The sequence below is a fragment of the Leuciscus leuciscus genome, assembly GCF_965113295.1.
Source record: "Leuciscus leuciscus genome assembly, chromosome: 7".
NCBI lineage: Eukaryota > Metazoa > Chordata > Actinopteri > Cypriniformes > Leuciscidae > Leuciscus > Leuciscus leuciscus.
The window spans coordinates 41533494-41550064 of record NC_138731.1 but is presented as its reverse complement, the minus strand read 5'-3'; the positions used below and the strand labels follow the sequence as shown (position 1 = coordinate 41550064).

General features: G+C 42.3%; 1 protein-coding gene across 5 annotated transcripts in view; it reads left to right on the top strand.

Moving 5' to 3' along the window:
* The window catches only part of b3galt1b (UDP-Gal:betaGlcNAc beta 1,3-galactosyltransferase, polypeptide 1b), a 180988-nt gene that overhangs the window by 72631 nt on the left and 91786 nt on the right, over positions 1-16571 (top strand). For 2 of the 5 annotated variants that reach the window (XM_082174791.1, XM_082174792.1), the window contains exon 2: positions 13001-13055. The gene's annotated coding sequence lies outside the window, so the exon portion shown is untranslated. Of the gene's footprint in view, positions 1-3153; positions 3231-13000; positions 13086-16571 lie in introns of those variants that run through there. The other 3 variants (XM_082174796.1, XM_082174793.1, XM_082174795.1) reach the window with 3 other exon arrangements.

Genomic DNA, 16571 nt, shown 5'->3' with positions numbered 1-16571 from the left:
TTCTTTCCTGTGTTGATGTATTTTAGGAAGGTTTGGTAACACTTTACGTAAAGCCTTTACGTATAAAGCATCGTAAAGTTATTCATGTAGGTTATAATGTGTTATATCTTTCAATAAATAATTGTAACCAAAGTTAAAATGCATTATAATATTTGTTGTCATGTGTTTTAAAGGGGTGGTATAATGCCCTTTTCACATGATGTAAAATAAGTATTTGATGTCCCCAGACTGTGTATGTGAAGTTTTAGCTCAAAATACCCCACAGATATTTTTTATATACTGTAGCATGTTAAAATTGTCCATTTTTGAGGGTGAGCAAAAACGCACTGTTTTGTGTCTGTTCCTTTAAATGCAAATGAGCTGCTGCTCCCGGCACAAGGGGCGGAGCTTCAACAGCTTGCACTCACACAGAAATGCACAAAAAATGTCAAAAACTTTTCGCCTTTTATGTTCAAACTGGATTCAGACAATGATGGAGAGACTCAAGAAGATGAGACAACATGTAGAAGCAACAGGACATTTCTGAATGGTTAGTTGATGAATTTATTTAGCTTATGTGTAGTTATCTTCTAGTCATTGATTAGCATATTCTGTCTTGATAATCTATAAATCGTGTTCTGGGGGCGGGGTTTATGTTAATTCTAAGGTTGGTGATGTCACTAACCCGGGAGGAATGTCGTGTAGTCTCTACCAGCCGTTTGTTGTGGTCCTTAAAAAGCGATTTCTTTAAAGCAAATATCTCCCTTTTCTTTGAACTTTGAGCGTTGTAACTTTGCAAATGTTGTTTATGTTCAAACAGCAACATTACACACTAACTAAAGTTAAAGTGAAATCATAATCAACCACCCCTTTAATGCATTATGCTTTATAAAAGTGTAACAATGAATAGATACGTAATTGTGTTATAGCTGTGGTTACAACTATTCATGAGAACATATAATGCATTATAAGGTGCATTACAAGCAAAACAGTTGTATAATGCATTATATATAACGGTTTTAAGTAACTTGTTTTAAATAACCAATAGCCTTTAGTTTAGGTCTCAGCGATGAAGCATGATTTGGTGACGTTATTAGTGGGAGGGGCGTTCTTATTCTAAAACGCATTTGATTGGAAGAAAAGTTGGATTCACTGTCAGGCAAGATGAGTCATCAAATTTTTGCTCTGTTTTTCCAGAAGAGAAACTGTAAATGTTTAATGTGTATTTATGCTTAAAGTCAACTTTTTTGGATATTGCATTAGCATTTAGATGACCTTTAAACTAACCAACATGGACTTAAAGCCACGAAGGTCCAGTTTTGATTTCATGAGGTTTGGAAAGAATGAGCGGGAGGTTGCCCACCGGATATGATTTTGCAATCCATATGTTGCATACCCCATTTTTGCGCCTCTGGCATTACGGCATGACTATTTAATATATTAACCATTTTCTCATTGACTTTCCAGTGAGCACAACTACACTTCTTTTCAAAAGTTTTAATGTTCTTGAAAGAAGTCTCTCCACCAATGCTGCATTTATTTGATCAGCAATACAGAAAATACAGTAACATTGTGAAACATTACAATTTAAAATAACTGTTTTCTATGTGAATATATTTTAAAACCTAATTTATTCATGTTATGCAAAGCTGGATTTTTAGCAGTCTTCAGTGTCACATGATCCTTCAGAAATCATTCTAATATGATGATTTGCTGCTCAAGAAACATTTCTTATTTTAAATTTGTGCTGCTCAAATTTTGTGGAAACCGTGCTACATTTTTCAGGATTCTTTAATAAACAGAAAGTTCAAAAGAACAGCATTTACTGAAGTAGAAATCTTTTTTTGTAACATCATAAATGTCACTTTTGAGCAGTGTCTTTTGAGCGTTAGGGTGTACTGAACTATTATATAAAATATGAGCTATGTCATACTGCCCATCTCCAGGTACAGGTGCATGAGTTGCAGGCTGGAACATGGAAAGATGTGGAAATGGCTCTCAATTATTGGCCCAATGTCCATATGTGGATCCTCTGTGCTCTTGACAGGCATCCCATCATCTTCCTGTCCATCTGTCACCAGGCGGAGAGTAATTGTGTAGCTCAGGGCAGGTGTGCCATCCAGCACCCACTCCAAGCCTGTTTCATGCTTTTCCTTCTAAATGAGCTCTCCTTTGCCTTTTCCTCTTTCCAGTCACTCTCGTTCTTTTTGCCCTTCTCTGTCAGTTTATCTGATGCCTTCATCACGGCTCTGACTCACTCCTCGCTGTCCGTTGCCTTTCTCTTCCTGTTTTCTGCATCGTCTCGTTTATGTGATTTTTCAAGCTCAACGTTCATTCAGCTCTGCTTGATAAACATAGATTTCTTTCCTTTTTAGACCTACTGTATAATGTAAGTAACTGTATTCAATATTTAAAAAGCTTTGCAGATGGCAGGTTCACAGACATAAAAATAAATAAAATAAATGCTTGACAAAGTCACGTCTACACAGAAAGATTGTTGTATTATTTACAGAGTAACAAAAAGCAGAACAGGTTTCTTAGATATTTATAATTTATGACTGAGTACCGTGCAGCTTTTACTTCTTATACAGGCCTTAGCCGCACTTACTTTATTTGCGCTAACGCACCTTTTCACCTGTGAATTCACTGTAATCATAACCACAGGTGGCTTGTCTGTTTCAATATAAAACAGCATCCATCCTGCCTGTTTTGACTTTCAGAGCATTGGCTTTTTGTTTGGATAGAAATCCTTATGTTCACTTCTAATTTGTGTGATGTGCGAAAGCATGGAGCAAAAAAAAAAAAAAAAAATCAACCAGCTGCAAAAAATGCAGAACCTGCAAAATTTAATTGAGTCAGAAACACAGGATTCACTGAGCATGGAGTTGAGTTTGTGTGTTCATGCAAGCTCTAGCTTTACTTTCTTTAGATTCTGTAGTGCATTGGTCATTTGCAGTCATCTGTAGCTTTGCATAAATGCCTGCTTTTTTGTGAAAATCTTCTTGCGAATAAATCTTGCATCTTTATTAGTCTTTCATGGCAGTGCAATCCGCTAAACGACTTTGCTCGCACAGCCGTTTTACGTCCAAAGCTTCTGTCTACGTCGCGTATGTGATGCTGCCATCATTGATGTGACATTCAGGCCCATTGTGTATTCCAGCTAGGAGACTGTAAGCAGTTTAAGAGCCGATTTCTTCTCGGCAGGGAATGTCTGCCTATCTCTGGCCTGTCACTTAGATACCACCGGAACGGTAAATATGATTAATCTACCTCCTTAATTACCCTGCAGTTCCATGCCACTAGTTATCAGCTGTCAGGAGCAATTACTATCTCTACAATGACTCTCGATCTTAGCCAGGTTTCCAAAAGAATGAATATTTCACTCTTGTAATTCTTTGCTTGGTTAATAGCTGTCGCCATGGAGCCGGTGATGCTCAGACGGAGAGGCGTATTATAGCGCTTCGGTTTTCAAAATGCATTTTCATCCGGTCCGGTTTTCTCTCCTAAAGATCGGAAGAAATGAAACACATTCATCATTTCAAAAGACAGTTGGTTTACAAATGAGCGCAGTGGATTTTATGGAAGAGGACAGGGATGTTAGAAGCCAAAAACTCGTTCTCTGTTCGCTGATTGTGAAATGATCAATGCACTTTATAGTCTTATGAGCTCAGATATTGGTGCAGCCAGAACAGATGCTGTTATGCCGCTATAATGTGCGTGTCTTCACCCGTCACAGGCGGAGATGTATTAATCAGGTCAAAACTGTTTCATTAGAAAAGATTCTATCTGACCTTTCTGCAACAAGATTCGCAGAGCTCTAATTTCCCGTGAAATATCACGCATCAGTAAGTCTGACATTTACATCGGCGGAAACCGAGAAACGCATACGGATGCCAAAGACGTGATGTTGAAATTAAGCCGTGTGCAAAAGTGAGACCCCGGAATGAGGCAAATTAGACTTAATGGGGAAGTGGATCATGGATACCATATTAATTAACACTAAATATTGCTGCTGTTGCTGTTCGCTGCGCCGTGGCATGAAGGGACCGAGTAGGATTAATAGGATTCGAGTAGAATCAACTAAATAAAGTCTTTAATGAGGTCATGAATATTTGATTTGCCAGCCGAATCAGATGTATTGTACTTTGTTTTGAACCAGAGGCCAATTATAAAGATGCTCGTCTCCATCATCTCTGTAATCATCTGGAGGAGTGGTGACTGTAAATGTGCTTTGTGCTTTCATCATGTTGTCATGCTTAAGAGATAGGAGAAACAAAGACGGCAAGGATAAATGCATAACTTACGATATGAGGAGAAACAAAAGGCGTCCTTGCTGCTTCACTGCTCGGTCGGTCAGGGACTTCACAGCATTTTTGCATGAAGGTACATCTTAATGAAACTGACTCCAGACTTGCTTCCAAAGCAGCATTACATCATGAGCAAATTCTAGTGAGCTAAAGAGAATATTTAAAGATTCCGTCAGAGTTTTGTGGCTTGGTCTCATGTCTGTTAGATATAAAGAACTAATGTGACTACATTAGCACTTAATAGTTATGTGGATTTAAAATTAACAGTCTTTCTCTTTTGACATCTTGTTTACAGGGGTATGCACAGAGTTTTGTCTTATAAAGTTCCTTAAAGTTAGTAGTAGTTGTCAAGGCAGCATTTATAATATTTAAGTTTACAGTTTTTCATCTAATTTTATTTCATTTATTTAAATTTACCAAAAAAATATTTTTAGTTTAGCGGTTAAAAAGTTTAATTTGTATTCACATTCTCATTTGTTCACATTAGTTAATGTATTAGTTAACATTAACTAACTGTGAGCAATATATTTTTACAGCATTTATGAACTGTTGTTAATGTTAGTTAATAAAAATACAATTCTTCATTGTTCACAGTCCAATAATGCATTAATGATTTTGATTTTAAATGTAGAAATTAACATTAACTAAGATTAATAAATGCTGTAGAAGTATTGATCGTTCGCTGTTAGTTCATGTTAACTAAAGTAGTTAACTAATGTTAACAAATGAAACCTTATTGTAAAGTGTTAACATTTTAGTTTTAAAATTGATCAGCAATACCAAATAATTATTTGGAAACTAGACTATTTGTTATTGAAAAACGAGACAATCTGAGTTTTGAATGGCTGCAATGCTTATTTAACAGTATAAATCAGTAGAAAAAAGTGATTTTTATGAAATAACTTGCAAAAAATGTCAGCGGATTTCTATGAAATAGGTAAACACACAAAAAAAAAGAAACTTAACATGAAATACTATTGTTTAGCAATTCTGGTATGTTTTTTGGAGTTTAAATTTAGTAGCCAAGTCTGCAATAAATTAGAGAATTTTTTTTGTATTTTTAAAAAAAGGTATTTATAAATTATTTGACTTTAGATCCTGGGTGTGCTGTCTGACGCTGAGACCATGTGACAGGATTTGGACAGGTCTTGATAGATTCCTACATCCAGAGACTGTCATGTTTAATGCTGGGCAGATGTAGAGTTATTATGAAATGCACATGGAGGATGGCAGAGAGCATATGAAATGCTTTTCCCTGCACAGCTCTCACTCCTGTCCCTATTAGACGTGCCTCACCTCTCTCAGAGCTGTCCGTATCCGTCAATGCAATGCTGCGCTCTCGGACAGGCCACTGTGGACCTTCCAAACAAAGCGCCTCTAATAATCAATTCTTCCAGTCACAGAGCCTGACAGACTCATAAAGGAATGCAACCGTTCATCTCTCATCCATCTTTTTTGTGTCATCTCCTCCTCACTCTATCACCTTCCCCCAGTCTTCATTCTTTCTCCTTGACTTCTTGTTTCCTTTCACTCTTTTGCTTTTGATTATTGCTTGTTAGAGGCCGAAGGTGTATAGGCACCTATTGTATTTGTATGGCAGCTTCTAGAACCGTATAGCAGAATGTCATGATATTTGGCACAGAGATAGGGGTGGGTCTGTACATCAATCTCAGAAATCTTTAACCCTATAGCGCCATCAACAGGTCACAAATGCACTTACATTTCTGCTCGTAATTGGATAATCTTGTGGTCTATTTTTTTTAATTGATTACTTGGCTCACAATACTAGATTTTCTGTAATGGATTTTAAAGCACCCCTATTATGCTTTTTCAAATATTACCTTTTCTGCATGCAATATAGCTGTTTGTGAATGTAAAAGGTCTGAAAAGTTTTAGAGATCAAAGTGCACAACAAATTAAGTTGCTCTCTCCTAAAAGATAGAATCGATACTGAACCACTGAAACAAGTCGTCAGCAATTCCAGTCTCACTTATACCTATGTATCAATATAACAAACTTGCATAATGCCAGCATATAGTCTTCATTGGCTGCCAGCGAGCAACGTCTACTTTGACGAACTCAAAACACTGTAGCTGAGGCCTGGAAGAGTTTGGTTTGTGTTGTCGACATGTCGAGAAGATGCTGTTTTCTGCGCTGCGATTCCACTTTGCATGTATTTCAAAAGGATGAGGACTCATGCTAGAATTGATACGGAAAAACCGTGCCGTTGTTCGTATCTGTTTATCAAGCACAGAGGAAGCCTCCGGAGCTGAAATTCAGATATGGTAATAGGTGTTTAGTTTCTGACACATGCTGTAAGTGGTAGACCAATCACAACAGACTGGGCCATCTGACCAATCAGAGCAGAGTAGGCTTGCGAAAAGGAGGGGTTTAGAGAGACTGAATATTCAAACCGACCGTTTTAAGTGAAGTGAATGCCAAGTATGGCAACCCATATTCAGAAATTGTCCTCTGCATTTAACCCATCCAAGTTAATGCACACACATTAGGAGCAGTGAGTAATGAACAGACACACACTGCAAACCATGGACACACACACACTCAAGGGCACCTCAGTCGTTTCCTGCCAGTATTGAGAATCAAACCGCGACCTTCAGGTTACAAGTCCGACTTTCTAACCATTAGGTCCCCATTTAGACTCTTTGAGAAATGAGGTGTTGTCCAATGTGTTGTTTGACCTTGGATGCATGTAAACCTATTGTAGGAGAACTTCAAAACAAAAATAAGCATAACTTTAATAGTTTTTCACATACTCATTTCCCCCCAATCTTTTCCAAAATATGTGTCAATGATCTTCAGACCAAGCCTTATAAATTGGATATCTGATTTTTAAATGCAAATGTAACAATGAGGGTGCCACTTTGCAACGTTTTGATGTATGGAAATCAAACTTAGTTATTCACTAAAGTGTTTTTTTTTTTTTTTTAGTTTGAACTGAAACCAAAAATGAAGTTTCGTTAATAAAATTTTGGTAATTAAACCAAATTAAATGTTGGTGTTGTGTTCACAGGTGATAAATCAGCCGTAGTAAAGTTCTCCGTCAATGAGCCGCCTCAACCGAGCAAATTTTACTCTAGCATGCTGTTTGGTCACAGTGAAGTGCGTCCACACTGCTGACATGTTTACTGTTTTAGCTTTTTCACGTTGTGTGCATGAAATAGATGCGGACACAGTCAAAACAGGTCATTAAAAAAGCGTTAACTGTTTCGGTAAATGATTTCAGCCCTACAAAACGCCTCGGTTACGACTGTAACCTCGGTTCCCTGAAGAGGGAACGAGCGTTGCGTCGAAAAGCTGACGCTATGGGAACGCTTTGCGTGATGACGTCTTGAAGCACATGTAAAATCAGTCCAATGGTGTGGCGGAACGTCAGAGGCGGGTGACGTCACGTACCAGGAAGCTATAAAAGCCGGCCCGAAACAGAAAACGAAAGCTTCGTAAAGTCTGAAGTCGCGCTGACAGGCATGAAGGAGATATGGCAAGGCGACGCAACGCTCGTTCCCTCTTCAGGGAACCGAGGTTACAGTCGTAACCGAGGCGTTCCCTTTCAAGGGAACTCCCGTTGCGTCGAAAAGCTGACGCTATGGGAACGTCTATACCAACGCCTCCATAGCTACAAATGTCTGTCCTGTGTGTAATCATGTGAGCAGCACTAAGAAGACAAAACATGAGACCCTAGAGTAGAGTCTAAATCCAGAGAGTAGAACCTGACGAAGGTGTGTGGTGAGGACCAGCCTGCCGCATCACAGACGTCCTGTAACGATACTCCTGATATAAGGGCCTTAGAGGCCGCCATACTCCTAGTAGAGAGCGACCGGACAGCCAAAGGAGAAGGCTGTCCAGCCGCCTCATAAGCCAGTGAGATAGTCTCAACCACCCACTTGCTCATCCTTTGCTTAGACACTGGACCTCCCTTGTTAGGGGAGCAAAAGTCACTTTTACGCCACAGGGCAGCTCTGTGGACATACGCGTCTAACGCCCGAACAGGGCAAAGCAAATTATTCGCCTCCTGGTCCGATTTCGAAAGGGAGGAGGACCTCCAAGTGCCACGAAGGAAACGAGATACCAAGGGGTCTTTCCCCACAGACATTCCACCCAAAGGACTGTGGTAAGCACCTATGGCCGCCACATAGACCTTTAAAGTGGACGGGGTCAGACCTGCAGTGAACCGTTCCTGCAGGAACTCCAGCACTGTACCAATTGGGCAGTGGACTGGGTCCAACCGACGGTCACTACACCAAGAAGTGAATACTCTCCACTTCAGGGCATAAAGTTTCCTCGTGGAGGGAGCTCTGGACTGTAGAATGGTCTCAACAACCTCGGTTGAGAGACCTGACTCTATGAGCTGGGCCCCCTCAGAGGCCAAGCCCACAGGTTCCACAGTTCTGGCCGAGGGTGAAATATCGAGCCCTCTGCCTGGGACAGAAGGTCCCTCCTGACGGGTAACTCCAGAGGATGCCCGTCGAGGAGGGACACAAGATCGGGAAACCATACTCTGCCCGGCCAGCGCGGGGCTATAAAAAGCAGGCAAACCCGGTCCCTGCGAACTCTTTCCAGAACTCCCGGGAGCAGAGCAACTGGGGGAAAGGCGTACAGACGTCTGTACCATAGCATCCAGTCCCAGAGGAGCTGGATGCGTGAAGGAGAACCAAAGTGGACAGTGAGACGTCTCTCGAGACGCAAACAGATCCACTTATAATTTCCATATCAGCTCCACCACCTCGGGGGTGGAGCCACCATTCCCCGGGCCTCGGCCCCTGTCTCGACAGAGTGTCTGCTCCTATATTCTGGACCCCGGGGATGTAGGCTGCCTTGAGTGACAGCAACTTCCCCTGGGACCACAAGAGGATATGGCATGCCAGCGCAAACCCCCTTGATATAGGCGACTACCGACGTGTTGTCCGTATGTACTACACATGGTGTCCCCTGAGACCTGTGATAAAGCTCCTCAGAGCCCGGAAGACAGCTAACATCTCTAGGCTATAGAATGCCAGGAACGATGATGGTCTTCCCACAGACCTTGAGATGAGCGACCCTCAGGATCGCTCCCCAACCCGTGAGGGAAGCATCCGTCGTTAGCAGTTTGCGACGACAAGGAGCTCCCAGCACTGGGCCCTGGGACAGGGACCAAGGTTTCTTCCACATAACCAAGGCACGTAGGCATCACCGCGTGACCTTGATTGTGCGAAATGGGTTGCCCCTCGGGGAAAAACCCTCTGGTCCTGAGCCACCACTGCAGGGGCCTCATGTGCAGCAGTCCAAAAGGTATCCCGTTGGAAGCTGCTGCCATGAGACCCAACAGTCTCTGGAACTGTTTGACAGTGAGTAGCTGGCCTAGCTTTACACTTCTCACAGCTGCCAGGATGGAATCGAAGCGTGGCGATGACAGGCGCGCCTGCATCGACACTGAATCCCAAACCACGCCTAAAAAAGTGGTCCTCTAAAATGGAGAAAGCACACTCTTCTTGGCGTTCAGCCGTAACCCCAACTCTTTCATATGGGCGAGAACAACATCTCGATGTTGAACCGCCATCTAATGCGACTGAGCTAAAATCAACCAATCGTCGATGTAGTTCGTGATGCGAATACCCCGGAGGCGCAGAGGCGCCAGAGCTGCATCCACGCATTTGGTGAAAGTGCGGGGTGATAAAGCTAGGCCGAATGGAAGAACTCGATATTGGTATGCTTTGCCCCCGAAAGCAAACCTCAGGAACTTCCAATGACACGGACGGATGGAAATATGCGTCCTTGAGGTCTATCGTGACAAACCAGTCCTCGGACCTGATCTGTGGCACGATTTGTCTCAAGGTTAACATTTTGAACTTGAGCTGCATGTACTCGTACAGAACTCGAAGATCTAAAATGGGACGCAATCCCCCGTCCTTTTTTGGAACTATGAAGTACCGGTTGTAAAACCCGGTTTCCCTGTTGGAGGGGGGTACATATTCTATGGCCCCTTTCTCTAACAGAGTGTTTACTTCCTGTTCCATAACCAGAACCTGCTCGGGGCCCACCACTGTGGGCAGGACCCCCATAAACCGCGGTGGGCGTTAATAGAATTGTATCTAATACCCTTTTTCCACGGTCTGCAGGACCCAACGAGAAACATTTGACAGTAGCTTCCACGCTGTCAAAGATTCTACTAGAGGTACCAGTCTCTCGAGACTGGTTTCTGGATTTTGTTGCTGTTGAGTAGTCGGTTCGTCGCCCTGTAACGGCGCACCGGCAGGGAACGACCAAACAGACTGCTCCAGCACCCTCCTCAGAGGGGGCGGGCATCCCGAGGCCACTACGTTTCCGGGTGGACCTTGAGATATGTGCTCGCCGGAGACCGCTGCGCCCTGTAACACCGGAGGCGGCAGGGTTGGCAGAACGGTCCCCTGAGGGCACCGAAGAGAGACGGCACCGTATTTTTCTCCTGCTGTTGAGTAGTCGGTTCGTCGCCCTGTAACGGCGCACCGGCAGGGAACGACCAAACAGACTGCTCTAGCACCCTCCTCAGAGGGGGCGGGCATCCCGAGGCCACTACGTTTCCGGGTGGACCTTGAGATATGTGCTCGCCGGAGACCGCTGCGCCCTGTAACACCAGAGGTGGCAGGGTTGGCAGAACGGTCCCCTGAGGGCACCGAAGAGAGACGGGCACCGTGAAAAGAGGTGTTAACCGCTCTGCTTCGGGGGGACTACCCTCATTTGTCCTGAGCCCTCAGACATCAGGACTTTTTCCCAGCAGCCTTCTTGGCGGTAATAACGGTCCGTAGATCCGTTTTACCCCTCGAAGACTGCTGGGTTTGAGAGCGCCCTCCGTGTCCCCGAGATTTTTGTGGGGGAGCACGAGAGGACACACTCTGTTTTTGAGTGGCACGATGTTCAGCGCTCTTTTTAGAGGAGTGAGGCTGCTCCCGCTCAGCAGCCTCAATGAAAGAACGGCGGGGGAGAAGTTTTTGTAATGCAGCTGCCTGTTTAGCAGCTTCCTGAGATTTAGCTACCGCACTGTTTACTGCATCACCAAATAAACCAACAGTGGAAACCGGAGCATCTAAGAGAACGTGCTTTTCTTTCTCTTTTATATCGCTCAAATTGAGCCACAGATGCCTCTCAGTGGCCACCAGGGCTGCCATAGACCGCCCGATTGATTTAGCGGTCTCCTTGGTGGCCCTGAGAGACAGATCTGTGGCTCTGCGTAGTTCAGCCACTGTGTCAGGACCAATTCCCCCGCCCTCCTCTAAATCCCCCAATAATTCTGCCTGATAGGCTTGCATTATAGACATCGTATGCAGACACGCTGCAGCTTGACCAGCGGCTGCATACGATTTATGAACCAGAGATGATGTGAATTTTACTGGCTTAGAGGGAAGTGAAGGAGCTTTCAGGGAAGATGCCGTTGCTGGAGAGAGATAGCTCGCAAGCGTCTCCTCCACCTTCGGCATCTCCCCATAACCATATTCTTTATATTTGTGAATGGAAGAATAGTGGGATGTTTGTGGTGCATACACTCTGTATGAAACCGGTTTTCCCCACGATTTCGACACCTCGGTGTGGAGATCGGGGAAAAACGGAAGGCTTCTTCGCTGAGGCTGTGTACGAGATGGCAGGAAGCGTTCGTCGAGCTTACTTTTCGAACGAACGTCCTGCCTATCCTCTGGCCACTCAATAGATAGTCTGTCAACTGCTCTAGTAATAACATCGAGCAGTTCCTCAAACGCATGAGACTGAGGTGGCGAATCCTCAGACTCAGCTTCAATACTCACAACATCCAACTCCTCAGAGCTGGACAGTTGCAGTATTGGTGCCTCTATCGGGGGGGAAGAAACCGCAATGCGTGCTTCCACACCCTGATGAGAGGCACTGGATCTGTCAGATTGATGCTGAGATAAGGCAGAGCCCGTCTCAACATCCACTGACAGATCCATTTGCGAACCCCAGGTCTGAGATCGCCGCCGAGCCTCAGCCGCGGCGGGACCCGAGCCCTGGGGAACGCGATCGGGATTGAACCGAGCCAAGCGGGATCGGAGCGTGCGCAATGGAAGCGCGTCGCAATGCACACAGTCACCACCCTCGAGTGCTGACTGGGCATGCTCCTCACCCAAACAAACAACACAAAGAGTGTGAGTATCACCTCCCGTTAAATAACGCGGGCAGGGATGGACACACACTCTAAACTGCTGCTTGCTCGCCATACTGAATATATATATATAATATAGACAGACAACACCAAATAACAAGGACAGATTCAACACAGAGCGCAACTGAAGACTCAGAAAGCTTTCGTTTTCTGTTTCGGGCCGGCTTTTATAGCTTCCTGGTACGTGACGTCACCCGCCTCTGACGTTCCGCCACACCATTGGACTGATTTTACATGTGCTTCAAGACGTCATCACGCAAAGCGTTCCCATAGCGTCAGCTTTTCGACGCAACGGGAGTTCCCTTGAAAGGGAACTATTTAATCCGAAAACTATTTTTTGTTGTTGTTGCCTTGAGTGCCTGGCGTGTCCCTGTGCATTTGTTGTCGGGGACAGCGTCCCCTGGTGGTCAATTGCAAATCATAATTCTGCTATCCCCTGCTTCTTTGCACGCTGGTAAAACTAAAGCATCTCTGCTGCTGCTGTGCTCAGTCCCGTAATTGCTGCTCGCAGCTATATTTTCTCTTCCTTTTCTCTGCCCCTCTCTAATAACCTCTTGTCTTCTTTCCACAGATGGTTGGAGAAGAGAGGAGAGACAATGGTATACTGGAAAAAGGTCACATCTGAGGTACGATATGGCGAGATGCTTCTGAAAAAGGTTGGATTGCTGTTGATTGCTGTTTTCTGCCAAAGTGCAAAGTTGTGCTATGATAGAAAACAAACTCTTGTTGGCTTCTATACTTTAAACTCTCAAATATATCAAAACCTGTTTCAATAGTTGGACCCAAAGAAGTTTTGGTTTATAACGCTGTTTGCTGTTTATATGCCGTATAGCTATCAAAAAATATGCCCCCTTTAACCACAGTTTTTATAGGAAGAAAAGCATTGAAATTTGACCTTCAGATGTAGCCTTGTGATGTCTCGTACATTTTCTCTTGTGTTTTGTAGCAGGCGCACTGAGATACAGGAATTAATTCAAAGACCCTTTGAGTTTTCCACCATAAATTGAAGTTATTACCTCAGGGTACCGGCCAAAATTACTCCCTCTGCAAATTATTTATATTTTCCTGTTTTAGAAATGAGCAGCATTTGCAGACTAGTGCCTGATTAACATTCTTCAGGAGAGTTCACACATAAAGCGACCGGAAGTCATTCATTTTCAATAAGTTCAAGAGTTTGATGTTCATTTTGTTCAGGATGCACTTCTGCTGTTTCTATTGAAACATTTCCCCCTGTAGAATGTTAACTTTTATTGCTGAGAAAACAGATTCCTTGTCAAACAAGAAAGACATGCTATTTATCTAGTCGACAAGTCAAGTCAAACTTATTTGTATAACGCTTTTCACAATACACATTGATTCAAGCAGCTTTGCAGAAAAATCATGATTTTAATGTTTATAATATTCTAAAGTTATTATTCATTATGCGTTTAGCAAATTAGAGCTGGGCAAAAATATTGTTTACATTACTACTGATACAAGCAATCAAGCAGCTGAGATATGCTATATAGTATAAAGTATATATCGCCCTATACAAAAAAAAACTGTATGTGTGCATACTTATATATTCAACTTATATAGAGAGCTGAGTGATAATATAGTTACATTTTGTGACAAGGTAAAAAATCTGGCATTTGAGATTTGCTATATAGTAGTATCGATTTAGCATGTGATTTACCGGTTGTAAATATATATATATATATATATATACTGTATGTTGTATATATATTGTATATATAATTTTCAAAAGCTGAGGCAAGTTGAGTGATGTACCAATAATGTTGAAAGCCCACTACAATCCACAATACAGCCAATTGCCAACCTGAAGCAATAAAATCACGGTTGCCCCATTAATCTAGTTGTATTTGAAATTACCACAGAGTATCGGCTAAATTAGAGGTTCATGTATTTTGTATTTTATTCTAATGAGAGGGTAAGGAAAGATTTGAGATACTGAATGTGGCTTTGAGAGATCATATAGTTGTAATATATCAGGGCATATGTGATTCGGCTGTGTTCGGTGTGTGTGTGGACACATTTTTATCCTGTGCTTCCACTAAGGAGCAATTAGCATTCATTAAACCGTCAGCCACACTTTAAGCGCCTCACAGGGGGAGTGCTCTCATTTCACCATTTGATTTTCCTTTGTCTACAAATAGAACAGCACAAAGAGGACTCTGTGGTTTGGAGGCACAATCTGTCAGCTGGGAGTTTGGTGGAACCATTGGGCTACTAGTTGTGCTCATTAAAAACCCTTTGGCTTTTTGTCAATTGGTGAATTTTTATGTGAATGACGGACCATTGTAAGCAATGCCAAATGTTGCATACGTGCATGTGTTTTGAGTAAGCTGGCGTAAATGTTTCGTGCACTGAAATGGTTAAAAGTTTGGGTGTCATTCTTGACAGAACTCTGTCTTTTGAAGCTGATATTAACAGTGTTACCCGTTCTTGGTACGCTTGTGCATCCCCTCTAACAAATCGACTATTGTAATGCTTTGTTTTATGGGCTTCCTTCCAAATCTCTTCATAAATTACAGTTGGTACAAAATGCCGCAGCTAGAGTCATTAACAAAACTTCCATTTCTGAACATATTTCTCCAGTTTTACAAAATTGGCATTGGCTCCCAGTTAAATTCAGTGTAAATTTTAAAATTGTACTTTTAACTTACAAAGCACTTAACAACTTGGCTCCTTCATCTTCTAGATCTTGTTCATACATACTCCTTCCCGCATTTTAAGATCGGCTTCTGCACTTACACTTGTTCCCCCACGCACTCGGACATCTTCCATGGGGTCACGAGCTTTTGGTTATGCGGCTTAATGCGGTTAAGTGTCTAGCAGACAATTTGTTTTCGATAGTAAACCAAGTAATTTCTGGTAATTTGATGTTACTAAAACAGATAATGGCATTAGAATGTGAAGGCGATATGTGTAGTTTCTGTGCAAATTTTAATGACAAATTGCAAACACTCCTACCAGTGGTGCATTATGCAACGACATATGTTTCGAACAGTAGTATGCCACATTGCTGTCACATAACCTCATCACATTGCATTTTCAAAATCAGCAAGTGATGTAATTTTGCATTGTGTGTGTGTGTGTGTGTCTTGTGGCAGTCCACTCAAATAATGAGTCAAAATAGACACAGCTGACATTACTTCTGGTTCATTCACTACACTGGAAATGGAATGGTCTCAATTCATAATAGCATACTATCATACTATGTTTGCTATTTGTGCTATATAGACTCTTAGAAATAAAGTTTCCTAAAGGGGGTTTCACAGTGATGCCATATAGAAGAACCAAATTTGGTTCCCCAAAGAACTTTCAGTGAACAGTTCTTAAAATAATCATGTTTTTTTTTAGTATGTAGAACATTTTAATAATCTAAAGAACCTTTTTTTCACTGTAAAGAACCTTTTGGAAAGGTTCCATGGATGTTAAAGGTCCTTCATGGAACCAAAGATGCCAGTAAAGAACCTTTTTTTTTTAAGTGTGTAGTATGCTATTGCAACTCAAGAGCATTGCATTGCATTTAGGGATGCAATTTTGCATGCATCATTTTGGCATTTGTAACAGGTATTTGCATTCTATTCATACAGAAAATATTACAACCCAGGCTCATTGGAAATACATGCCTTTGGCAGCATTTCTGCAAAATGATATTACGTTGCTTCTTGCATGTTTTGCTAAGCTTTCAAAGTGAAATGTCCGAAAGCTTTTTATCCGAAACAGATGAAAGTGAATCTGGCAACGTTTTATCATGTTTGTTGTTGTCGGGGCAGTTTGAAATGAAATATCAGGTGAGTGGTGCTAAAAAGCCACACATATGGAGCTGGTTATGTGATGCAAACATCAAAATGTATCAGCTAATGTATCATGCACTAAAAGTGTTTGAGGTCATAAAGTATTGCGCAATGAGCCGCGCGAAAATAAATCTTCATCAATCGATATTCTGCCACTGTAATCATAATTTGTGCAAAGAGACATATAAGTCTTTAGGTTTTTACTGCCACTAGTGTTCATTTCAGCTGGAAACTGCAGTGATTTGTATGTATAGGTACGTTTTTGGAGTTGTGCATAAATGTATTATAGAGACAGTGGGAAATAGTATGCACAGTATGCACAAGATAGCATGCTAGACT